Genomic DNA, 27,819 nt, shown 5'->3' with positions numbered 1-27,819 from the left:
TCGTTCATTATTGTCGGGAACAGATGGGGGTCATCGTTGCTGCTGTGTATTGTGAGGCTGGTACCTAGGATTTGTGTCCCAGAAGTGTTTCCCTTGTTCGGGACTTTAACTTCTTATATTGTTCTACAGGAAAACGTAATCTTCAGAATATTTTACCATGTGCAAAACGAGCTGAAGCTGCCCTTTCTGCCCTGAGATTCGCAGAAGTGATTGAGGATTGTATCCACCTCCAGTTTTTGGCACTGAATCTGGAGAAGCACTGCGCACTGATTGCCAGGGCTCTGCATCATAGTTGTTAGTGATTAGGCTATTTGCAATACACATCACCTGAGGCAAAAGGCAACAAGTAAGCAGATAAAGAATCCTTCAGCCTGTAATAAAGAAAATGCAAATTAAAACCTAAAGCATTACTCATATGTATAAAAGTTTTTTTTTCCCATTTTCAGCAACAGTGTTTGCTAGTCTTGTAACGCAGGGCGGCCTCTTCAGTCATGGACTGCTCTGCTCATGTCACTTTTACACTGCGGAGTGTGGTATTACTGTGCAGAGGGCGCTTCTTAAATTTCTAAGTGACCGATCTTGACCATTCAGTCAAAATCAGGAAATTCAGAGGCCTCCCAGAGGGGTCAGTGCCCCAGGAGGGCTTGTTAAGAGTGCAGGCTGAGCTCTATGATGCAGGCGTTCGGAGTCTGAGCCACAGTAACCAGCCCAGTGTGACTGAAATTAGCGGCACAACATGTGCCCGGCTGCACAGGAGCCTGCACTGCTGCTTCAGTTGGCATCAGATCCCAGGCTGGATGGGTATCAAATGAAAAATGGCCACTGTGACCGTTCTGTAGTCAACAGTGTAGTCACGGCCTACAGCTGCTGGACGTCCTGACCGAACAGCTGAGTGGCCTCCTGGCGCAGTCGCGGTGGACCCGCGGGCGAGGGAGACGCCATGCGCGTTCTGCATCGGCTGCTCCCCCCTGACGCCCCTCCTCCCATCAGCTCTCTCTAGGCCGGCAGCAGAGGGGATGTCGGCTGTCGGAGCGCCCCTCAGCTTCCCGGTCCCGGCCAGATCCGAAATGAGAGAGCAGCCATGCGGAACCGCGCGCCGCACAGTAGCAGATGCACAGGGGCACATCGCGTCAGAGCGTTAAGGTAAACGGAAACAGATGCGGCGGGTTGCTAAGGACACTTGCCAGCTCTCTGCCTTAAGTGTTCCCATGTGTTCCTGAGAAAAAAAGGAGCAGGAGCAGTTTTAAAATACATCGGGAGGGAACGATGCATGTTTCTGAACGGCGTTTCTGATTTAATAGCACCTGCTTCTCCTCCACAGTCATTGGCTCCTGTCACCCTCTTTTCCTCCCTCGTTGCCTGGTGAGCTAATGAGTATACTTCCCAGTGGAAAGGATTGCGCTCGTGTTCTTTCTCTGCCTCCATGTTGGGCCTTGACGTATACATGACAAGTTGTGTACTTGAAAGAATATTAATAATAATTCCTTACACTTATTCCCCTCCACCCCCACCAGTGTGCAGCCCCACCTGGATGGTGTGACAGCAGCCACAGTGCGCCAGTCCGCTCCCCACACAGCAGCTCTCAGTGGGGAGGGGAACAGAGTGATGAAGCCAGTTCAGAGATGGGGATTATAAGAAGGCCATGATTGGTAAAGGCCAGGGGGAAATTTGGCCAGGATGCCAGTGTAACACTCCTACTCTTTTTGAGAAATGCCTTGAGATTTTTAATGACCAAAGAGAGTTAGGACATTGGTTTTACGTCTCATCCGAAGGACATCGCCTTATTACAGTATGGTGTGTAACAAAGCGTTCTTTCAGGACCCTATGCAGACAACACAATCCGGGGAGTGAGGAAAACATGGGAAAAAAACCATGCGAGGGGGCTGGAAGGAAAACAGGGGGCGTGTCCACGGTGCGCTGGTGTTCTGGGGGGTGAGTCCAAGGCAAACAGTCCAAAGAGTGTCCATAGGGAAATCCTTGACGAGGCAAATGTCCAGAGCCGGGAGGTCCATCCAAGACGGAGTTAAAAACCGGAGATGGAGCGCCCTTAAGGGGGAGGGACTACAATCTTGACATGGTGTCCCCGTCACTATACTGGGGCATTAGGACCCACACCGTCTGCAGGGTGAGTTTCCCCTGCAGCAACCCTAGTTTTCCCCAGGAGGTCTCCCATCCAGGTACTGGCCAGGCTCACACTGCTGAGCTTCAGTGGGCTGCCAGCTGTGAGCTGCAGGGTGATATGACTGCTGTTGTTTGAATTGCCGTAAATGCCGACAAATTTTTCATGCAAGTCATGCACTTGTGTGATATCAATTAATAAGATCAAGATTTTATCTGCAAAGAGCGCGTAGTGTTCTCAATACTTAATAACATGTCTTAGTATTTGAAAACTTTATTTAGGAAAAAAACTTTAAAATGCAGGAAACTCTTGAATACACATAGTGGAAAACGTTTTTAGTTTATTTAATTTATTGTGAAATTCTTAGACACCCATGTTTGTGAGACTTCAAAAACGTTCCACTGAATGGAAGTCAGAATATTTAACGGCTAGTTTAAAAAAGCCAAACATCTTGAATGGGTGGATTAGTGAATTATAGAACTGGCAGAAGATCTGAGATGTTGCATTACAAGGATCTGCCTTTTCAACATGGGACTAGGTTGCAAATCCCCACTAAAATAAGTGTGCTAAGATACTGGTGAAAGAATAAGAACTTTTCTAACATGGTAAGAAGGAGAAAACCCTGATAATAGAAGTTAAACATGAGTTTCTAAACTGTTACTTCATATTTAAGTTAATATTAAGGGGCAGACACCTTAAGGCAATGCTAAGTGTGTAGTTGGTTCACAAACTAGCGGAATGTTCCTTAATTATGTATGAAACCACAAAAAGCTCATGACATATTTAGAGAAGCCAGGCTATTTCTTGTTCAGAGTTTAAATTGTGTTGTGCATTATCGCTCAGATGTGTTTCAGCATGACTCTACAAACAGCATATCACTATTGAGAAAAGGACTCTCATACAGTATGTGTGACAGCACCTTGTTTTTTAAGGCATTTTTATTAGCGTGGAATGAATTTGTCCTGCGCATGTTTCTGCAGATACCCACAGGGGCTATCGTTATCATAACTACTGAGCCATGTCATATTAAAATGGGCACCCCTGAACATATTGGCTACCAGCAGTCCCATCACCATTGCATAAATAGTGTCTGCACCAGGCCCTGCCTAGAGCACAGAGTCAAGCTACCAGATACCTATTTGTTTGTACCTCATCCTTTTGTTCATTCATATCATGGCAAAATGCTTCTTTTCACTTTTCCGAAGTGTGGGTTTCACCTTTTTCCTCACTGGGAATGCTCAGTTCTGCATCATTAAGGGCTGAACCAGGTTTGTTTCTTCTTCTTCAAGCTCAATAGCTTCAGTCAGAACCCGCAGGCATGAAAACCACAAGGTCCCGAATGAGAGTTGTCACCCTTTTACATATCCAGCTTTTCTGTGAGAACTTGACATCATACGAAAAACTTGAGACAGTTTGAGATCGAGAGCGCTGAGATGAAGCCGAAGATGACTGGAATTTAATGAAAAGGGATATTTGTCAGTCTGCTAGACACTGTGTCACTGGACAGTAATCCCTCTGTTGCAAATACAGTATTGACTATTGATACCAGATGCACTGATCTAAAGATCGCTGCAGCATGGCCTGTCCTCCAGTTTAATGATGCCTTCCTAACGAATTGCTTTGGAGATACTAGTCTGCTCTGTTCAAGGCCTCTCTAATTCGTTTTGTTTGATGGTTTGGTGTCCTTAATGAGCTGACATCTAAGCAGAGAAGGCAGTGAAGGCTTCACAATAATAACTGATTATGAAGAAGAAAGAAATGAACGTCTCACACTCCGTCCTGTGTGCATCTGTTTGCTATGATTCATTCCAAGTCAGTATTGAGTTGTTTGGGAGCTCCAGGGTAGAAAAACAAATTCAAATTCAATTTTAAAATACCGACCCTGTGTCTCTGGAAACAGACGCAAAATGTCCTAAAAACATTTGGAATCTGAATTTGCCAGATAATAAAAAGGGAAAAAAAGGCTTGACCTGCCATTTCCTTCGTTGTTTGTTCAGGAAAGGGAAGGTTATTGTAATATAGCAGGAGAGTAAATAATCACCGAGTTTCCATGGCAAAGTTCGAAACACTGCAGGCTGAAACAAAGGAGGAGAGGTCCATAAATCCAGAGACTGTCAATTTTGTTTAGTTTTCAGAAAGGGCTTTTGAGGGAAATTTTGTTTCAAAACAAGGCAGACGTAGCTCTTTCCATGGAGTAGAGGAAATCGGATGTTTTACCTTTTTTTTCTTTACTCTCTCAAGAAAAAAAAAATGGGTTCCGATCAGCCTGTGCATTTTTTCCTGGCAGCCTGGTCTTCATCTGTAAAGCATATACAGTGTATTTGGTCGCAGTGTGAAAAGAGCCTATTACTGGGAACCTGTTGTATGCTTCAGAGAACACTGTATTCCACAGGAGATGGAAAATGTTGGCCTCCTTAGAGAGAAAACTGCCAGTTTTCTTGTTGTGTCTTAAATCTAATTGTCAAGTCGAGATCTGGCTGAGGCAGTAGATGGATCTCAAACGTAGCCATCACTGATGCTTCTAAAGTTAAGGTGTTTTGCACCCATTTATATAATACGACAGCTGTGCCATTGAAGAATAGGTGAGCATTCCTCAACAATCAATATGAAGACTACATTATGATTTTTAAGTAGCTGAGTTGGTCGTTGATGCAGTTTGATCCTAGTAATCATACATTTCAGGTCTGGCCAAGCGTGAGAATGATGGTCTTAGCTATGGTTCCATAGACTGTGTTAGTCTGTGCTGTAGATCCAACCCTGTCAATGGGTGTATAAAGGGAGCAAGCTACCAGGCAAGAAGACAACCGGTCTTTTAACACATGCTGGCCTTTGCCCAAATTTCTCGTCTCAGAAGGCAGTTAATGTCCTCCTGACCTGTCATCGCCTTTTCCCCCTCCGGACCCGATGGGCTTGCCAGTGTCTGTGGGGGTTTCACTGCTGGGCTGGCACCCAGAGACCAGACCCGTGGGAGAGCAGTCAGGCTCTTTCCAGTTCCTCACTATTCATCTGTATCGCAGAATTATCCACAGAACGGCTAGGGAGATGTCTCTTATAAAGATGGCGGTCGTCTTATCGAACATGTGGGTCTTCTAGCGCACCATCTCGGCAAGCAGGTTTAACAGTACGGAGATGACTTGGCTTTTAAACAGAGTGACATGATTATTCAGAAGTAGTATTTTATCTTGGCAGTTTCTGCTGCTTTGTTTGCGTTCCTCTGAATTCCAGGGATAAAAGAGCAGTCTTCGTGAGCTGGCTTTGATTAAGATCTAATTGTTAACATTCGACGTGCCCTATTATCTTCCATTTGTTGCCTTACACTGAGCAGTTAGGCTTTGTTAAGAGCTGGCAGAGTGCTGCAGGAGAGATACGAGCGCATTACAGAAGTACTAGTTAGCAGAAAGGTGGCAGGGAAAAAATAAAATAAAAGCCCTGCTTAACAACAACAACAGCAGCGGCAGCGGCAGTAGCAACGAGGAGCTGGCCTGATTGTGCGTGTTAATTTCTGTCTTAATTGCTCATCATCTGAAAAATCTGACTCTTGCGGTTAATGAGAGAGAGGAATAGTGCTCACTTTCGGCTACAGAGGTTAGGAGGGCTCGGGGGTGGGGGATTAGGTTGTCTGAAGAAGGCAGAGAACCCTCCAGCTGAACAGAAGCTGATGTGTCGAAGCCTTATTTTCAAGGGCTTTCCGTGTGCGTCTTCGTCCTGGGTGTAATTAGCGCTGGGTTAGCGGGGCGAGGTAGGGGGTTTGCATTCAAAAACAACCCGATCGAAAGGCCCCAGCACGGTATTGCTGAGATTCAGGCTTTTCCTAGATTCTCATATGGATCGCAGACCTGGAGAAGATCCGAGCAAGGACCACCCTGGTATTGCATTGTGTCACGCAAACACAGCCTGTGTCCCACAGATCACACGCACACACACACACACACCCCCCCGTGACTGTGGCTCGAGAACAACCTTGATACAGAACACTGTGATAAACACACTTCACACCCCCGGATTTACACCCAAACCTACCGGCAGGAAAAACAAGCATTTGGCCTTCGTTGCGGATATATGATATTTCTGTCGGACGGCCTTTGGTTGCCAAAAACTATCCTGTCACTACTGCTAGAAGGCAGGTTAAGAGCTGCCGCAGCTGCTGAGGATGTTTGCTGATGAAGTCAAATCTCGTCCCTGTATTTTTCGACCTGCTCAGTGACCTTGTGAAAGACGGTCCTCCCTGCACTGTCTGGAAAAGCGTATTGAGGAAGAGGAGGGTGTGGGATCTGCCCTGTTTGGAATGAATAATTCTAGAGTAAATGAACAGTTTTGCTGGGGAATGAACTGGTCTGAAGACTGTAGGGCAGGGTGTGCTTTTGCTACCTTTCCTTTGTGACATTGTGTGACAGTGCAGAAATAAAATGCATCAATGTTTGTTGACCTAAGTGTTGACACATTGTAAGTGTTGGTATATTGGAATGAAAGATCATCCAGGACTGAGCCCTGACAACTCTGCCACACTATTATAATTCCTGTGCATGACAACAAAAATGCATTGAGTTGTGGCTTGTTGCCTGAGACTTCTGAAAACTAAGTCAGCATTAAGCTCAGCTTGGCCTTGGAGGTAACGTATGACTCTGTGGTTGGTGCCTACCCACACACTCACCTGGCTGGCTGTCGAGAGGTCAGCAGTGTCCAATAGGAATCGGCCAGTGAGGGGAAAGGGGGTAACTGAGCCTCGTAAGGTCCCCGTGTGTGCTTGGTCATCAGAATTCATGTGACTTTTAGAAGGTGCGTGTTTCCTGAAGCGATTGCAGGTTCTGTCATGCGGGATGGCAACAAATAAGACATCGACAAAAGCAACGTATTTCCTAGTGCATGACACAAGTGCAATTTCTTCTTAGGTTTCCTCCACTAGCATGCTAGGGCGCAGCGTAAAGACCAGTCGATGAGCCTGGAAAAGTACACCAGTGAGGTACACTACCAGTCCCACAACATGGGTCAGAGAAGCCGTTTGTCTGACTGGGCAGTATTCTGGGTGTGAGATGGAAGTGTCACAGTGATGTTCTCTGCCACAGGTCTTACAGTGCGAAGAAGATGAGTCACTAGTACAGTTTCGAACGAGAGGAGGCCCCTCTAACCCATTTGGGAATCAGTAGTTAATTGATCGAAGGATCTCATGCAGTGCTCTTGAATCAAACCAGGCTGGGTAGCTTGTTCCAGACTCCCACAACCCTTTGGGTAAAGAAGTGCCCCCTGTTCTCAGTTTTAAATGCATTTACTCAGTTTCCACATGTGTCCTCTGGGTCACTTTTCACTGCTCATTCAGAAGAAGCCTGCTGGGATGACTTTGTGAGTGCCTGAGGATTTTAAATAGATGGCATCTTTTCCTCTGTTCAGTGTTGACGTATTACAGCTACAAGCTACTGGTGTGTGGGCTAAGGACCATGTTTGGAGACCTCTCCTATAGCGGTGTACAGTATATAGCAGTATGATTTCTCTTGTGTAATTATTCACTGTTTAGACGAAGACCTAGACGTGGCTAGGGAGATGTGAGATAATCGAAGGAAACAAACCGTTATTGCTAAAAGGTATAAAATCTTGTAAATAGCTGTAGCAGGTTATGTCTATTCCATCAAAATTGAAAGATCCGGACTGATGGTCCGTCTTGGTTTCCGGGTCCTAAACGCTGTCATAACAACAATTGAACACTAGGTGGAGACAAAGGGAAGCCTAACAGTACCATTCATCTCGGGATGGGCAGCGGTTAAGAGTGCAGAATTTCGCAGATGTGAAATGGTCTTCAGGGAACTTCTACTTTGTGCTTTCTTAGTGTCTAAGCCACCTCAGTTTTGCAACATTCATAAGACCATCAACCAAAAAAAGGAAACGAAAATCTTTAAAAACTGTTTGGTGTCCAGTGAGCAAAATTAAACAGTTCGCGGAGATATACAGATTAAGCAGAAAGTGAAAGTTTCTAATAGATGTTTTGTGTACAGGATGATTCATTCAGCCAAAGATTCAACTCAAAAGCATAGCTGGTGACCTAGTGGATTAATGGAATCATTTACAGTACCTTTTGCGAATATCACGCATGTCCGGGTGTTTGTATTGAGTAGGATTTGCATTGCTACAGTCTGCTCTCCCCTCTGTCCGAGGTCATGAGCAGTGTGCTGGTATTTGACGTCTCTCACTTATGTCCCCTAAATTATGTGAAAACTCCCGCGGAAGAGTGGGGCAGCCGGTTTGTGAGGCTGGTTCCATCTCCTGCTCGGTTTGTGAGCAAAAAGAAAATTCAAATCCGCTTCTGCTTCTTTCGCGAACAGTCAGACTCCTTCCTCCTCAGCTCACAAGCTTTACTGTAGTTTGTCCCCATCAAGTAGGAGCTCCATTTCTTAATCAGCCCTGACAACTCGAGGCCTGTCCTCCTTGCACGGTAGGGTTTAAATAATAACATGCTCAAAAACGCTCCAGCATTTGTTGTATTTTACAGCTTGGAGCTTAAATTGATGGCTATTTTTTATCTTTGTCCATTTACATCTTGCGTTGTTCCTCATAAATAATTACGCGTTTGCGTGGTTTACAGCACAAAATACATAGTACTTGAAATGTGTACATGAAATAAATACAATATTACAGTCGTCACAAGACAAGACTGAGAGGATGGGGGGGGCGATTTGCTACTGTAACATAATCAAAACCTCAGCTAAACTCAACTGCAGAAAAGAAAGATGAGACAGAAAATTAAATGTATAATAATAAGACAGAAATCAACAGGTGTGTAAGAAGTGCATGTCACAATTAAAATGGCTTAATGGGTGACTATCCCTTGGCAAATCACATGCAATTTACATCAAGAGCCGGTGTAATAAAGATTTTGTAAAACTTACACTGAAATTCAATTAGTATGTTGAATGCATAACCAAAGCCGTAAAAAATGAACTCATTGGGGGTCCCCTTTTTTCCGAACAGCCCCTGGGGCAAAACCTACCATTAATCTATCACGTCCAGTGGCTTTTCACACAACCCTTTTTTTAAACTTTATTACACATTTATTTTTTGCTATGCTAATACGCCTAATGCAGTAATCACATCTGCCGAAAAAAACAAAGCAATTACGAAAAAACAACTGCTTTGTTTTGCTCGGCAGTGACAAAGTAAGGGCTGGTGAAACCTGAGTTTTTATGTCACCCTTTATTTAAGCAGATAAAACCAGCTGAGAACAAATTCTCACTTGGTAAAGGCGATCATGCGCAGATACTGACATCAGAACGCGAGGCAGTGAAAGACAGAAGTAAACAACTTATAACACAAATAAAATAACAGGATGTGGTCAAATTAACAAGTGCAAGTATCTGGCAGAAATGATTTAACCATACAAGCGATAACGCCCTTTCAAAAGTGGATTGTTCCTGCTCGCTCTGCGGATGTTTCCAGTTATTGGCAGCGGTACTACAGCTGCTCTCGGAAGGTTCAATCTGATATAAACGTACTACATTTTTTAAACTGTAAAATGGCACAGAGACGTGCAATTAATTAGGAAGGTGGAGACAAAAAATTCTAAAGATCTGTAAATGAAACTGAAACAACTGAGCTTTAAGAAAACAAGAGCTTCTAATACTTACAAAGGCTTACAGGAAAAAATGACAGATTTAACAGGGTAACATCTAGGAATTGGAACGTATTGTTTGTTTTTATTTTGTTTTGTTTGATTTATATTTTCTGTTATTGTAATATGTTAAGATCCCAAAATCTGTTGAAATCCCTTCTGTCATTTTCATCAAGAGTTATGTTTTTTAAATCTTGTAGACACCGTCCACATTTCGATTTAAAAAAAACTGCTGTTGCTGATTATTCTTTCACGTTCGTCTAATCTTATTTTCAGTTACCACATCTATTAATTTATTCTCTTTTATTTTATTTTGTTTTCAGCCTTTTATTTTGAGGTTCACTTTTCCTACCAGTCTTCCTACTGTACAGATGTACTTCTACTCTTTTAAGTTTCTCTGATAAATGTGTAATGTTATTTTGTATCACCTTTCCACTCAAAACTGGTAAGGAGAAAGTTCTAATTAAAAATAATTCATTAACTAAACCACAGTAAATATAGGTTTACACAGGGTCAATATTCTTTACAACACATAATGAATTACAGGGTAATTACAGCGCAGGAAGCACGTTCAGGAATGCTGTAAAATCAGGACGAGAGCTCGGCCATTGGGAGTGAGGCTCCTAGGGGGGTCAAAGGTCAGTAGAGCACCAAAGCAGCTGCTCTCACCCTCAGCCTGAACAGAACTTCCCGTTGAGGCTGATCTGAACATGACTCATGGGCATCCATGCGCATGTTGTCCCGTTCGAAAATGTGATTATAAAGAGGTGTTTTTTTGCGTTGTGTCATGTGCCCTAAAGAGCTGTTAAGAAGCCTACGAAGTACAGCCTCAAAGCCCTTTATTTTGATAAAGCACCACCAAATGGGCTAAAAGGTGTATTTTAGCACAGGGCATGTTTGTCTTTTAAGAATTTGTTCCAAGGTTTTGGCTTGAAGAAGGCTCCGCAGCTGAAACGTTGTGTTTCTTTTCTTCTCTTTTCAGCATGGAATAAACCCTTACTTGTTCCATAGTATAATAAAATACAAAATAAAGAATGACCTAGAACTGAGACCTCACCCAGTACGATATTGGATCTGTACCGGACTGTGATGCTGAAACGTGTGATGTTTAAGGAGTCCCTTGTCCCTGCATTGGAAACCAAGAGAGAGCTACAATGCAGCAGTAATTCTCAGCATAGGGCTGTGGCACAAATGACAATGAGAGCCTGATACAGTTTTCATTTTATTTTTTTATTCCTTCACATCAATATTAACAACAGTCCCCCTCCACCTACAATAGAAACAGGACTTCCCTTTTTGCAAATCTCCAAAAATATCAAAATGGAGAATGACACAAAATGTTCAGACAGGGTCTTGAGTCTGAGAAAAAAAAAATCTTCATTATTAATTGAAAAACAATGAATGTAGTTGCCACTTTTCCTTGTTCCAGAACGCATTTTTCCATTTGTCTCCTGTTACTAAATTTTTCAGTGTTTTTCACATCAGATTGATGCTACTTATAATTACTAACTTTGCACCAAAATTATATCTGACATGGCTTGTGTGGAAAATTAGAACATTTCAGAGTGCAGAGAGCCACCTGGGAAGGACTAGGAAGGAAAAATGTTCCAAAAGGGTGGAAGTAATTTAAATATTACATGTGCCTTCCTGAAAAGTGCCCATATCATTTGAATTAAGAGAAAAGAGTTCGGCTAATTGAAAAGTTTATTTAAGGAAGCACGTCTCCTGGCTAACAGGCCCAAGATGAAGTAGCAGAATACAGAAAGAAACGTCTTTGGCAGGGACACTTTTCCTAATCCACCTTCATCTTAAAAAACCCAACAATAACCATGAAATGACAGATAAGGAAAATAATTAAATGTGTCTGTCAGCATGGTTTGATACAGCAGGGATGGGGTGCAAGGAAGAGAGAGAGGTAGTGAAGAGGGGAGACTATCTGCCTGCATATTTGGGAAAAATCCAGGGGGTATAATTTAGTAGCTAATGAGATCTAACCTTTGTGGCTTTGGGAGGAGGGATTAAAGCAGAGGACCAGGCAATTAATCCATGGGAACGTGCAAACTCCCCACAGAGAGGAGCCAAAGGCAGGGTTGAAATCCAGGACCCTAGAACTCCAAAGCATCAACACTAACCTCTGTAGTACATTTATTATTAAGTTAATTTAGTTAATTAGTTAATTTATTATTTGTGAAGTTTTGCATTGCGCTTTTCTGACACTGTAACATGCAATTAACACACATTTCTTTCGGTAATTCTGGTCCAGAGTGTGGAGCACCACCTGCTGGTCTACTTACCAACACCATGTAGAACTTTGGAGTTCCTTGATCCGGTACATCCCAGGTGGTGGCGCTGCTGTCAATATCTATCCAGGTGGGGCTGCACACTGGTGGTGGTGGAGGGGATCCCCATTACCTGTAAAGCGCTTTGAGTGGAGTGTCCAGAAAAGTGCTATATAAGTGTAAGCAATTATTATTAATTATTAATGACTAATATGCAGAGATCCAGTCTTCCTATTTCTTGCTTTCGCACACCAGGTGAAATTATGTAATGTACGTTGTGATTCCCAAACATCACAGAGGCATATCAGGAGAGTCGAAAAGTACAGCAGTCCCAGGTAGTTCGATTTCTTCTTGAGTGGGATTTGGTTCACTCTGCCCGGGAAGCAGGCGGTCCGTTGAGGGATGAGGATTCCTGGGACCCATGAAACATACCTGCAGCAGTCTAGTTTGTTGTTATCAATGTGTCCATAATTTAATAGTCCATTGTTGATAACCTAGAGCTGTGCATAGGGAACCACATCTTTTGCAGCCCAGAGCTCTTGTTTAGCCCAGCTGTTTGTTGGTTACAGTCTAGTATCATCTGTGGTGGAATTTCTGTGGGTTCCTACTTGGAATTCAAGACTTACAATTATATCTGTAGCGTATATGTAAATATATGATATGTATGTAGTCTATCCTTAGGCAGCAAAACTACATACTGTAAGTGTTAGTTGGTTAGCAATGCCGAATCTACTGTATGAGGAGATCTAATCTAATGAGGAGTTTTGTGATCCAGCCACCTGGTATAACACGGCTGGATCAATGACAGTCGAATGCACCACAGGATCTGTTTGATGGAGTACAAGCTGGAATCCATACAAATCACTTTAAATTAGTTAAAATGACAGATTTCCACCCTGCATCAAGGAGACAATTCCATTACTGCAGGTGTCTCTTTCCAATCCCAAGCCACGTTGAGTTTACTAAGTTTTGATTTCAGAAATTTGCAATCAGAGGATCATTTATAACGTTAGAAGCCCCCTCTTCTTTAATAAGTAATAATTATTAGAAAATATGATTATGCACATGCGCCAAATAAAATTAAGTATCATTTGTGGGCTTGAGAGGAGGGAATATTGCTTTCTGTTCATGCATAATTACGAGATTTGAAGGTCAGATTTTGTGTGAATAAATGCCAATAAATCGAACGTGTGCTGTATCATACCACAGTATGCAATACAGCAGCTGTTCCTCATGATTAATGTGTGCATAAACATATGCATGTATTTTAACGGGGTTTCATGTTAAGGAAAGTAATGTTGATGGAGTTTTTAACATTGCTGAAGAGTGCAATTAGCAACTTGGAGCCATTTCTCTACAGCAATAATGTGTTTCTCAGTTGCTGTACTTGCACTGAGCCCGCGTGCTGTTGATATTGGTTCCCCTCCTGTGACACCTTAGACATCTAAAGACCAGAGACAAGGAGGGATTGTAGACTTTCCAAACACGAGCCACAAGGACGTGAACATACCATTAATTCTGGAACGTAGTACTTGTAGCCAGTTACTGAGGCTGTCTAGTTTAGTGGGCATGACTGGGAGACTAAAGGCCACAGAATGGACCTTTCCTTCTCTGTGACCTTGCAGAAAGTGTTTAGATGCACCCACAGGTAAAATTAACCACACAACTGCATGTGAAATTAGATGCTCTGCTCTCTTCCCTGATTCCCTGGAATATCCTAGCAGAGGATTTTCTGAACGTTAGCAAACACTAGGACGTGTGCAAAGGAGAACCTTGAGCTATAAAAATGCATTTTTTGTTCATTTATCCCTGCACCCTTTGCCAGGTGTAAAAAGTCCCATAGAATGGATTGGCTGTATTTCCCATGTCTGTCTGCAGACGGAATCCTCTCACCCGTCCAGCTTTTATCTCTCGCCTGTCTGAGACTCTGTCCATTCAGGGGCTCCTTTTCCGCCTTAATTGAAATTTTCCTGGCTTGCATTTTTTCCCGCAAAGTAGACTTCGTTCTTCTAAATGCAATAGTGAGGCCAACTGAGTTCTATTTATTTTCTCTGCTGCCTCGCTCTCCCCAAGATGAATGCGATAAGCCAAGCAGCCAGCTTCGTATTTTTGACATTTTTGTGTTTAATGTGTTGTATATTTTATATGGCCCATCTTTATGCTTCCTTTTTGCATTTTCTTTTAAAGCTCAAATGCGGTTATTGATGCTCTCTCTACAGTACATTATGCATTATTTGTTAGTAAGCACCATTTTTGCATACTGACAGTAACAGGAAAATGCATGTATAGAAATTCTAATATAAATTGACTTATGTTTAGAGGCCCAGTTTCTGCTCACTAAGCTCTTCTGAGAATAATATATGGTTCTTTTTTATTGCTAATACAGTGGAACCAGCCTTAAAGACTACATCTTGATAAAGACTTTGTCTATAGAGACCTTTGGCTTTTAAAGACTTTTATCTCAGATTACCAGATTGACAGATTGCGATTTCTTTCTGTCTCTTTTAAATGTCTTTTTGAAGAAAAAACAGGGGGAGGAGCTGCAGTATCAGGGAGGGGTGATAGCTGCTGGTGAAGGGAATTTCTATGTATGACATTTCTATGTACTGTATGTGTATGAAACAGGCTAAAGGCTTTAAAAATATAAAAGAGGGTTTTAGTCCAGCACTGATTTGGAATGCATGATGTTGCATAGAAGGTTTTATCCTTTCTTGGTGTTTTTTTTTAAGTGAATAGAAAAGCTCTGCCTACAGGAATAAGAACCGTTGTGAGTATGCAGCTCGTGTCACTTTCAGTAAGCATCAGTTCTGACCTGGGTGTTGTTTCAGATAACATCCCAAGTCAGAGTGCAGTGAGAGCTTGTTTGTGCTGACCTTCAGGAGGTATCACGCCTCCACTTCTAATGTGTCGAAATATATAACATTATTCATTTTACAAAGCAGGAGTTTAAGTATATTTTGGAGAAAAGTTACTAATGCAGCCTGGCCACCTCTGCACACCCCACTGATACATTTGAAACCTTTAGTTTTAGAAGTCTACAACACAGTTACTCATCCAGGAAGCACACTACTGTGAGAACACAAACGTTCAGAATGCCTTTGCTTGTGATCACAAGAACAGTGGGAGTGGAGGTCCCGAGGACGTGAAAAGGCGAGGACTGTTTGTGTGGGTGGTTCTGTGGTCCTGTCTCTTGGATGCTCCTGTTTTTATTAACAGTGCTGGGCCTGTCTCTCTCACTTTATTCAATGCTTTCCAATATGACAAGGGAGCTCACATCATCTGGCCAGTGTGACTGCAGTGTGCAGTAAGTCTCTCAAGGTAGGTTAGGGTGGCCTGCATCATTTTAGGAATGAACATCCTGAATCCAACACTTAAGTGCTTATTTTTGTTTGTACGAATGGGGATCCGTTCACCATTGGAAAGACAAGTGAGAAAGAATAGATAGAGGAATGACAAAACAACCAACATGCAGCATCTAAAATTCATCCATTAGCGGAAAGTGGCTTATTCTTGGTAAAAGGGACAGCAGCCCAGAATGTATCTCAGAAGCACACAACACTGGGGACTGCGCTCTGTCACACAGGTGTGGACATACAAGCAGCCTGGACAGCATGCATGCCTTTGGACTGTAGAGATGCCCAGAGAAAATCCACACAGACATGGGCAGCAGATGCAAACTCCACGTAGAAGGTACCCCAGTCAGGAGCTAGATCCAGCACCCCACAAACCTCACAGCAGCACTGACCATCACACCACTGTGCCATCCTAATACAAATGAATGGAGAACTGTTTCCTGATGATTGGGTGAGGCATGCACAGTGTACACCCAGTGACACCACGCGGCAGTCCCTTAAGGAAGTCAGCGAATGTGCTGGCAGGTTTTCATGTGGCTTCACTGTGCTTTTGGTTTTTTTTCGCAGAATTCTACCATATCCCCACATCGCTCTGCATGCTTTGCCATTGTTTTGCTACACTGCTTTTATCGTGGTCTTACCACAGCAAACCAATTTAAGGGACGGGACAGCTCTCCCTCGCGTTGAGTGGATGAGTCATGAGTGGATCTGCCACTCCAAGATTCCTGTTACTGGTGGCCTTGCTGAAGACCACTTCCCGTGAGCGTTCTCCTTAATCTAGCCTTTATTTCTACTCCTCTGCAGGGCTGGTGGAAGGGGAACATCATCTCTGTCCAGGACTCCCATGGTCAGCAGGAAGGGGCCAGTCTTCTGGCTCCGTGGGTTTTGCACATTGTTTTCCTGGGCTGGGCGTGCCAGGAGCATGAAGATGCCAGGTGGAGAGAGCCAGGAATTCAGGGCCCAGCTGCACAGGGAGGGTGCACATGAAACCGCAGTCAAAAGTGTGCGGAACGGTAAGAAATCTGGGAGGACTCCCGCAGCCACAGGGATGGTTTTGAAATGGACAGAATCCCGTTTGAGTTGTGGAACCTCAGTGTTTGTCTCCGGCTCCGTCCTCCCCATGCTAAAATACAACATCCTCTTTTCTTATGCTTGATCTTCATGACACATAAACCTTTTATGTCCCAGGCCCAAACAGAATGAGCACACTCCAATGTAAGTTGTCTTAAATCTTACTGGTTTCTGCCTGAGACATGATTATGTGCTAGTAAAGATACTGTTCACAATCGATGTCCCACAAGAAACGGTAAGAAGCAACAAAAATAAGATACACTGGCGTAGGTCTATTTATTTATGTGTTCTCTTGAATTTTTGTCAGAGTACTGAGCTATATAAACGGATGTGCTATATGTGTGCTTCTGTTTAAATGTTTACCGCCAGATGTCACAAACTGTATTAGTAGTCTTCATAAAACACGATAACCTTTAAAAAAGCATGCACATTAGTTTAATGTATAAAATATGGATTACACCCCATTGTTGCATATATATTTAATTATGTTAACATTTCTATGGTAAAACAGACAGATGTGGATTTTAATAAATCAATAGCCAATGTATTAAGATAAGATGGGCATTCTCCTCTTTTAATATCGTTAGGAGGACAGCATTGATTTTGTATCTTTAGGAAGAAGAAAATCAGAAAGATTAGGGACAGATGTTGGGAGTAGGAGGAAGAAAGGTGTTTGGTTTGCTGACAGACTGGTGCACAGCACCTCACTGGAGCCCTGAACCACACAGGAGAGGTTCAGGATGACCTCAGAGTTAGCACTCCAACAAAGACAGCCCAGTCGTTTTCAAACTATCACACGCAGCATGTGGGGGACTGCGATACAGGGCCATAAAATGAGTGATGTTTGTAAAAAGAGACGTTTCTGTGGAGTAAGCGCTTTTTTCATCCCTGTGGAGGCGCTGGGGCTGTTTTATCTGGAGGTTCGTAAGCTACCTAGCTAATGCACTCTGACACTTTGTTTTGATATCATTACTACATTATACTCACAATTTTTGAGCGAAAAAATACAGTACTTAGAAAGTCGAAATTCATAAATAAATTTATGTCAAACTGCACTTAATATTGATTTTGTTAGTGTTCAGATTCAATAATAAGGTACCGGGTGCATGAATATTTAAATATAATCTTCATTTCTGCATCTCCTAATGGCCTCTGCTCTTCTACACTCAATTTAAACACAATTTAAAAACTATAATGTATTGAAAAATACTGGGATTTAGCAATAAATCATCAGAGGGATACACAGGGCCTTTCAAAAGATAGTTCAATATCAGCCCCCAGTGGGACCTGCACAATTAGATTCCTGTTTTTAAACTTCTCAATTATCCACATACTATCATTTTATGTGATTTTTTTTTGCCTTCCTCCTTTTTCCCAACAGAAATACAGAAATCGCTAAAAGCTGTTTACAATACAGCAACAGATGATGGTTAGTTTATTTCCTTTGAAGTAAATTAAAACCCAGTGTTTTCCAGATCTGCCCAGTGATACATTTACTGTGGGGTTAAATGAAAAAAAAAACACAACAGAGACCTTAATTTTTATTTCTCTATCTTTCAAATTAGTTTAATAGAAAGAACCTTCCCAGTGTGGTGGTTAAAAAACGTAAATTTTGTCTGAACAGATCCCAAACTTAAATTTCACAGTTCTCCTCTCCTGTTTCCTCTATTTGGTAAAGAAGCAGTAGACAAGAGAACTGAGATCAGGAGGTCAGGCCAGATCTCGGCTAAATTGAGAGACATCTGTTGGTGAAATGTCTGATCTTTCCAATAATATTTTAAATCAACAGGGAGTTTATCACAAAAGTGTGGGAGGGATAGCAGCTGCCAAGTCAACACACCTCAGCTGCCCTAAATTGGAATTGTTCCTGACAATTTCCTAGGTTTTTGAGTACTATACATAAGCCTTTTCTGCTTCAGATTTTTACTCCTTCTCTACCTGTGCAGCTGCCCCTTGGTCACTCCTCACTCTGCAGGGCGTCCCGGCCTCCGGGTCCAGTGGCCAGGAGGTCTGTGCTCAGCCGAGCGGCCTCAGCGAATATAAACAACAGATTAACACTCAAACATGCTTCCGTTCCTGGGTGTTGTTCTTACTCACGAAACCAGGGTTGTGACACCCAGCAGGAAGACCGTGGGGAGGTTTGTTCTTGCCAGGGGGGAGAGAGGTCAGTGACGTCACCCATTCGAAACCCAGACTGTGCAGAATCCTCTCGCTCGCTGTCTGGAGAGCAGAGCTCGCACCCTTCACACTCTCGGCTCTTGGCTGTCTGATGGAATTAGCTGGCTTACTGGATGAATCTCATACATCAGACTCCAAAACGTTCTGTTGATGCCGTTTCTCAAATCAGCAGCCTTTTAAGTCATTAGCCAGAAAACAACGGCAACGCGCGCTTTATTAAAATCTTACTGAAGCCGCATGGAGCACGTTTGGAAGGGAGACAGAGGAGAGCACTGGTTATAGCACTACACCATGAACCCCAGTAGGTTTGAAAAGCAGAAGAGACCGTAGCCCTGTGAGAAAGGAGAGCAAGACTCCTGGTCTCCACCTTAGTTGGACATTTCATTTCCAACATCATTCACCCCTTAACCTGTAATAACACTTCATTTTGCCAAATGTTTTCATATTAAAAGGCACCTGATGAGAGACAAAAACAGTGGCTCCATCCATTAGTAGATACTGTAGCATTAGATGTCATTTACTCTGTTTTTTTTTAAATAAAGGCGAAATTAAAGAGCTTATTTTCAAGACATTGCTGAAAGGCAGCGTTACAAAAGATTTTGATCTGAGCTCTTGGATCAGTCTTTCTGTTCTTGGGCTGTGGCACCTTGGACAAGCAGGGAAACCCCCCCATGATTTCTGTATTAATAATTTAGACCGCAGAAATAGACACAGACAATGGAGTGGTTGTGGTATCGACTTAAAAAGGGGAAGCAGATAGGAAGTCCAGCATGAAATAGAACAGTGCTCGGATTTTAATCGAACATCTGTCCGAGAGATGTTTTTTCCATGGGGTGTTTGCGTTCATGATCAAAACTTGTGCGGAGGAAATGCTTGTGAGATGAAGCCCCTTGACAGAGCAGTGAGACTCAGAAACCAGATCCTTGGGCGCAAACCAAGAACGTAACCAGCTCGGCTGTCTGAACAGAGCAGCCTGCCAGGCTATTCATTTAAAGCCACTGACAAACCACATTTCAGTTTGGTTTCACACTTTCCAAGAATACGCTGAGCTTTTTGGATGCTTCCCTCCAGCACATTAAAAGGGCCATTGTGGGGCAGATGGAGCTCATTACTGAGCAGTACTTTGTTGTCATGTTATCCAACCTCAAAAACTCCCTCTCCACTGCAAAGACTTGGCGTTTCAGAGACCGCGATAGGCGTCCCAGTGTCATCTTCTCGAACACGTGGATGTGATTTAGGAAAGCACAGTATACATTTTTGAGCAAAGCAAAAGCTTTTTTTTTTATGTGCTGTTGTGCCTTCGGAAAACAAACAGAACAGAATGGGACGTGAGGAGTGACTCTAAAACTCTACTTTAAAAAAAGCACATTGTTGAAATATTGGGAGTCACAGGTATTCCATGACATAACAAGGTGATCTATACAGTACAGTACTAATAGAGAATTTGCAGACATTGCAAGGAAAACTGTTTTAATAGTGTGTAGATGGGAGCTAAATTTAGAGGTGGAGTTTGAAATGTTACAGTTTTCATCGGGATATCCAAAAATGTTTTTTTTCCATGAATGCGGTTCAATTTGATTTTGGCATCTGAACCTGCCTGTGTTGATCGTATCCCCAGTGATGAACATTAAGATGGCCAAGCACTGAGAGCTCAGATTGATGTTTGTCTTAATAACATATGGCTTCTGCCTCTGAGCAACAGGGTCAAACATAAAGGCCCCCTTTTAATTTGTATTCATTAATGGTCACACTTGGCCTCTGCTTATAGAATTGAAGTTCAGCCCCAGTTGACATCTTCTAGAGAATACCTTATCCCAAAACACACACGCTCACCTCCTGGAGTGTCCTTCTGAAATGTACCTTCCCATTTCTCCAGTCAGGAATTCTGTTGTTTCATTCTGTGAATTCCCCCAGAAAGCTTCTCTATGATTCTAGACTTTCAGTAGCATATCATAACATCAATACATATCAAGCAAATAAAAGAAAGTGAAACCAGAATCCTATGAAACACGATTTGACTCCAACCACATCTCCAGCAGCATTTAGTAGGTCTACTACCTGTATTTATTTTCCTAGATTTGCATAAAGACAGATTATTCATGGAAGGTCTTAAATGTCCTAAAGCCAAATGCGAAAGCATTACAGCTCATGAGTTTTAAGATCAGCTGAACAGGAAATTGCTCGTTAATGCGGTTTGTCGAAACATGAATTATGGATATGTAGTGCAGGGTTTATAATCCCACTATATATTTGTTGTCTATATAATGTAATAGCACTGAACATTATCATTCCATATAGGAGATATACTGTAGGAAGCAATCACAACCGCAGATAAGGTGAATGGTGAATGAATGACCTTCGTGACCACTGGGTAACTTCTGGAGTGAAGTCCCCAGAAAACTGCCCCATAGCCAAACAAAATGGCTATTTTTTGTGTTATTTTCTGTGAAGGTGTAAGCACAAGCTCACCCAGACATGCATCACAAGCACACAATAATGGAAATATGAATGTTCATGCAGCCAATAACATTATTTGTTTGGGCCTGTGACTTTAATGCACTCAGTACAGACGCCTGTCGTGTTAGATGTGTCTGTATGTCTGTAACAGGCAGAGAGAGCTCAGTCTTGAAGCCAGACTCTGATTGCTAGTGTAGTTGCAAAACCCTCATTACTGAATTTCTGAGCGGTTCATTTGTACACCAGTTCCTTTTTTTCTTGAGTAGAGTATTAAAAATTGATAATTCTTTGTAATAGCCTCATTTCTGTCAGTTTTCATATTTTAATCTGGTTTTAAAGAAAACAAGCAACATTAATCAAATATGACAGAACACACTCCTAATGTAATCATGTAGACAAATATGAATTGCAAATGCCCGACATGCCCCCCAAAATGTACTTCCATTAATGTTACAAAATAAAATAATCATGAACATTTTAAATAGAAATCAAGTACAAGGAATGCAATGGAATATTTAAAATTACGTGTGTTAAAAATGCCTAAATGTGCAGGCTTTGCTATACAGAAGAAGGAAAACACGGTTGTTCTGTTCTTGTTTTGCACAGGTCTGGAGCTCAGAGATAAAACTCCAACCCAGTGCAAATGCAAGATGACACACCGTAGCTGACCAAGGTAAAACACAGCTTCCTGTGTTCATGACAAGGATGCTCCTTTGCTCAGATTATCCCATTAACGCCCCAGTGGGACTCCCCAGCCTCCTGCTCTAACTGGACACAAAGTAGGTGTCATGAACAACTGAGGTATATTGCACAGTTTGCATTGTTTCTGTGCTCCACTCCTTTCACCCCTACATCCACAAGAGCTGAACTGTTTGATAACAGGTTACACAGCTGAAACTAAACAAATGATTTTGCAGTCTTGGTAAAGGGACACACCCAGCCCTTGTGTTTCGATGACTGCTCAGGTAAGAAATCAGGTAAAGGTGGCAGTTTTCTGGTTTCATGTGGCATTTTCTTAATATTTTAATTGTGTGGCAAGACATGGGCATGGAGACAAAAGGAGTGATTTCCAATCTTCTTTATGTATACCTCCCAATTTGTAAATTGTCATTTCTTCCCTTGGTTTGCTATTGAAATCAGGATTCGTTTTTTTAATAGATTTTTTAAATTTGTTGCCTACAATCAGAAATATTTGTTCCCAAGATGGTGGGAAGTCATTGTTTAGAAAAATACATGCATCATCTTACTCAGAGCAGTGTTTTGAGTCATCTTTGCAAAAAACAAGAGAGAAAGCACATGCACTAGCCACCCCAGTATGTGTCGATAACAGCACTGCCTTGAATTGTTTTAATTGTAAGTGTTTACACTCTTTGTGCTGTGTGTGGTGCCTGTGCCTTGCAGATGTATGCAGGGGTCTGTCCAGACTAAACCCTGTGCTTCCAGTGCTTCTACTGGAAGAAGCAGCTTTCACAACAAGTCAATATCCTCCAAAGCCATAATTACATTAATTTGCCACCCGGACCAGCAAAAATGGACATGAAAGAATCCTAAGAAAACAAGGGAAATAGTTGGAATCCAAAACTTTAGCCGTACCACACTTACAAATTAAACCCGCGAGTGCAGAAAGTACATGCATTTTTAATTACCTGAAAGAAACATCTCCAAATGCTTCCATCTAAACAGGCCTTTTAAGGAAGAGACCTTGGCCGGTTAAATAAAGGAAACCTATGGAGGGTACCGTGTCCACACTTAGAGAAAGCAGATAATTCGTTAATGTCACACACTTGTTAGAAATGGCAGATAAATGGATTTCAGCCATTATTTTCCAGGCTAAGTAAAGTGGAGGAGGAAGCAGCAGGCACAAACCCAGCTGTGATTGATAAGTGTCTAACAGGCAGTGAAGGCCTGATAGGGCAAGGTCAATGGATCTCAGGGAGGTGTCTCTGCGGTACCACAGCCCCCCTGCTTAAATATATTAGAAACACATATTGAGCTTTTTAACCTCTGGAAAAGTGAGGGTTTCAACAAAAGCCTGAAAGATGAAATATAGGTTTGTAATGCCTTTTTAATTATCCCCCCCCCCACTCCCATTGTGTCCTCTGACTGAAAATCAGAGGTGATCTCTGACGGCTCAGCACTAAGTGCCTGCTCTGCCTGCAGCTTCAGGCTGACTCGTTTGAAGGCCTGGCTAACGAGCGGCTGGCTGGATTCGCCAAGTGCAGGTTTTTATTCTGACACTGATCCTGCTCTCTGGATGAAGGGATCCTGGAGGAGGCGTCGACGCGTTCGTGTACTCAAACATCGGTCCTTTTCTTTCGAAAGTCACGATCATTCGCGAAAAGGTGTGAATGAACCTGCTGGGATCGTGGGCCTGCTCAAGCGGCTTCAGGTCTGCTGGGAGCACAGCTCAAGCTGCGTGTTTCAGCCCTTGCCTGTCTGAACCTCTGGGAATCCTGCTCCCATCCTCGTTGCTAACACATCCGGCAGGAAGAGATGGTGTCTCTTGTGCACAAGTGTACAGTACATAGAGAAGATACCGCATAATTTTTTCCACACATTCTTACAAACTGTTGGGTCTAAATTTATAAATGAGACAGTCTCACGGAGTGGTGACTGCTCTCCTCAGGTGGCTGGAGAAATCACGTGCTGGGATAGAACTTCCTGTGTTCGTGCACACCTCTCCAGCCCTTGATTCCAACTCGGGGTATGCAGTTATTGAATCTCACTTAATTAAGCTCCCACTAATTAGGTTCGTATGAGCATGAGATTAATCAAATTAACCTTAATAAGTTCAAAATTAAATCACATTGGAAAAAAAACACGTGGTAAAACTGTACCTGAGATGAAAAAGTCACACTTGATAGCATGTTGGTATAATACTGTAAAATGCTTCAGAAAATAGAGCAGGTGGCTCTTCACTGTTTCTCATTTTCACCACAGCGATCTGTCAGTCTAAGTCTCCATACAAAGAGGTATTTGCATTGAAAAATTCAGGAAAGGTTGGTTGATTTTTAATTGATGATTAAGTTCTTAACAAAGCCTGCTGGTATTTGTGCATTCCAGAAAGTTAACTTTGCAGAGCTTTTTTTTTTCACTGACTTGTAATCCTTCGATTCCACACTTTAGGACAAGAGAGCTTGGGTGGCTTTTAACCTGTTCAAATAAAGGAACACACACGCCCTTGAAATACTAAATAATTCCTCAGCAGTGTTTGTAAGGAAATTTGTTTTGGTACTGTCCCTGAACTCCACTGTGATGAGCTGTTTCTCAGTCTGATCACTTAGTTTGTTGTTGCTGTTTTAAATATGGCATTAAGGAAAAGCAATTCCTTCTCCATCCATTATCAGGAACCCACATATCCAAGGTAAGAATCCAAGAATTCTAAGGATTCCCATTTCTGGAAACCCAAAACCTATCCTGAAAGTGTATGGCTCAAGGACCACGCCTTTGATCAGACACCTACCCACACACACAGGGACAATTTAGAGACAAGACGTACCTCATTCAGCATGTCTTTGGGTAGAAAGGAAGGGAGGAAACCTGAGGACCCACATGAACCCCACATGACCACAGGGGAGATCATGCAGATTCCGCACAGAAGGCTTTCCGGTCTGGAATCAACACCCTGACCCAAGGCAGCACCACTAATAGCCAAACCACCCAAAACCCTTTTGAAAGACGACCAAGCACACAATTTGTAACCACATTTCTCTCTGCTTTACTGGCTTTTGCCATGATCTCACTGGGCTCCACTGGGCTGCACACAGCAGTTACCATGCTCTGTTTTCAAGGGGCTGTGTCCAGTCGCAGCATGTGGCAGCAGCACTTGGGGTTGTAAAATGCAACGCGTTGCACACGCAGGACCGCAGGAGAAGCATGGGAGAGCCGCTCGCCCTGGGATCCTCCTCCCGTGCTGTCCCGAGCTCCGTCACAATCTCTCCTTCCTTGTGGCTCTGGCTGCACTATTGTGTTTTGTGTGTCCCAAGCACTTGGGTGGTAAAACATGTTTAAGTAAAAGTAGATTCCCTCCCCCAGTCTATGAAGGAAAATGGAAATCTGTGCTTCGGTGGGGTTTTTTTTACAGGCACCTTTTAAACACACGAACCCAGGTCAGGATCGGTACCTTCAGGACAACAGGGTGCTTTGTGTGGGATTACTTCTCCGAACCAGTAGTTCCCAGACCCACAGATAAATCCTGTGGGAGCTTAATGAACAGCTTGCATTTCCCGGACGTGTTCTCTTATGTTTTATTTCAAACTGCTTTGAAGAGTTTATCTGCTGAGATTGGCGTAGGATTCACCCACAGGTCCGTCCCTTTCCCCTCAGCATGGTTAATGTCCTCTGAAGACCTGTATTACACCCCTATTAGAAGTCACTCTTGTTTCCTTACATCAAGGGCTTGACTCTGCCTGGTTGTCACGCTCCCCGGCCCAATCAATTTCATTACTACTGTTACAGTCAGACCCAGGAAGCTGTGCCCTTAAACTTTAGCCCGTGCACCTATCAATCAATATCCAGTATCTCTGCCAAGGCTCCATTTAAAAGTTCATTTATTTCCAGCCAGCATATAGAACAAGACAGAGCATCGATGCACTCCACTTGTTTTATTTGACTGAGGGTTTCCTGTAGGACACAGTGCAAAGAAATGTTAAAAGTTGTGTGGGATGCTGTTCGTAAATGCTGACCACTGCAAACCCTTCCTATTTCATCAGGTCAGATAAAATGAATTGGTTTCCCAGAACGTCTTTAACAGGGCTGTTAAATCGTGTAACAGGTGCAGGAAGGCAAATCTGGTGATTTTATTTACTCCCAGTATTTCCTAGAGTTCTTTGAATGTCACTTGTTACTCGGAAATTATACCGTTTTACAGAAAACCAACCATGTAGTTGAAATATTGGTTGTTGGATCTTGAAGAAACTGTTCCTAGGCATGAGAGGCAATGTTTTTGACCCAAAGCAAGCCAGCTGCATTTTGCATGATCAGAAAAATGTGAATACTTTTTTTTTTAGAACATGTATTTGTTAGCATAACTCATATTTATTACTGAAACACTGGATGTTCGGCAGTGTATTATGCAGTAGGATTATGTATAAGAAGACAATATTTTTTTTTTACGGATTTAGTAAAATTCTTAATAGCTATTCCACCTTGACCTCTGATTTAACCAGATCTGGAGAGATAAGCAAAGCCAAGACCTTGTAGACAGATCCTTGTGACTTTCTGAGTGAGGGTCAATGCATGATGGATCTACAGTGTTGTTTTGAAAAACCAGGAGTCATAATCCTGTTGTCATGATTAGCAGAAACAGTAACAAAACCTTTTGCACTAACATGACTTCATTTAAGAATATTGTACCACAGGAAAAGATATTGCTGCTCTGGATACAACCCAGTGAAAAGTGACATTTTATTCTGGAGGTCAGGTGAATAATTCAGTGACAGGCGGAAGACACTGAAGCTCTTTTGTCTTCAACAGAGGAGAATACAGAGAGGACATGATTCAGATATTCAGGACCCTTCTGGACTACTTCAGAATCGACGGGGAAAAGGGAATCGGGGGACACAAACAGAAACTAAAGGGAAGTGTTGAAACCTGAGAAAAGGTGAGACTTTTTACGCAGAGAGTTGTGGGAGTCTGGAGTAAGTTACCCAGCCATGATCTGTGAGCCAACACCTTGGCTTCTTTCAGGAAGCAGCTGGTTGAGAACCCCTGATCAATTAGCTACTAGAAACCAAAAGAGTTGGAAAGTCTGAATGGCCTCTGGTTGGGGGATGATATTATGTTCTTAACAGCGTCACCCTCTGAGTTAACAACTGCTTCTTAGCCCCAGTCCCTCTCTCAAGTGTTCCTTGTGAAAGGACCTCAAGGTCAATTAGATTTACTACTTAAATCAAGGTTAAATTAAAAATATCAACCAAAAAAAAAGGAAAGACTACTCCTGTTTTGTTCATTTTTGTCTTTTTATTGTTAAAGCTGTTAACAACACTCTGGAGAGTGAATCCTGGAGTCACAGGATATGTGCTGTTGCAGTTGCATCTCTTTGGAAACTTAATGCCGTGCAGTGATTTCAAACTCATTCAGAGATGATTTTTGATTTACTAATTACTCTGCGTGGAAAAAAAAATGACTGGCACTAAAGACCATTAATGGACTTCACTTTCAAAAACAATTGCTGTGGTAATTTGTAATTATCTTACTTGCACACTAGACAAGACCCTTCCCTTGTCAAATGAAACATGGATTAAAACTAAAGTTCCGGTTTCAGAGAAAACGAATGTTCTTGACGTACGCGGATTTCAGCTGCAGACCTCATAAGCTGGGTTCTAAGACTCTCCCTGATGAGAGTTTTAACCACTTGTAAGCACGCCCTTTTCCACAAGGCAAACCCATGATGATGCTAAATGATATATAATTGCTGCCTATACACAGGCAACCCCCAGCTTAGTCATATACAAATTACGAGCAATTATCACAAGACTCATCAGTGCTTTGTAGGTTCATTTGTAGGAGAGTTTTCAGCTTAGCATGGATTTAGGGCAAGTGGGTTTTGTTTACCTCATATTATACTAATGTTTTTAATTATACATTTTTTCCATTTTTAAGACTAGAAACACATAGATGTTTAAAGAACAGTGAAGCTGGCAACTGAGATATTATTTTGTTTTTTTTTAGAGCAAACATAGGATGAATACCAATACAGCTTTTAAATTCCTGGGCAGATAACCCATTTCATTAATTTGCTATGGATTTAGCCCACAAACTAATTAA

The 27,819-nt window shown here is 42.4% G+C and overlaps 1 long non-coding RNA gene across 1 annotated transcript; it reads left to right on the top strand.

The window, feature by feature from the left end:
* The first annotated feature begins 825 nt into the window (after positions 1 to 825).
* LOC148642170 (uncharacterized) lies at positions 826 to 26,940 on the top strand. The gene is made up of 4 exons (XR_015929597.1): positions 826 to 1,143; positions 16,150 to 16,358; positions 21,658 to 21,724; positions 26,527 to 26,940. It is a non-coding gene; the product is annotated as an uncharacterized LOC148642170 (long non-coding RNA).
* The last annotated feature ends 879 nt before the right edge of the window (positions 26,941 to 27,819 follow it).

The sequence above is a fragment of the Lepisosteus platostomus genome, chromosome 23, assembly GCF_059453375.1.
Source record: "Lepisosteus platostomus isolate fLepPlt1 chromosome 23, fLepPlt1.hap1, whole genome shotgun sequence".
Classification (NCBI taxonomy): Eukaryota; Metazoa; Chordata; class Actinopteri; order Semionotiformes; family Lepisosteidae; genus Lepisosteus; species Lepisosteus platostomus.
Note: the sequence above shows the minus strand (reverse complement) of the source record. Positions and strands in the feature narration are given on the sequence as shown.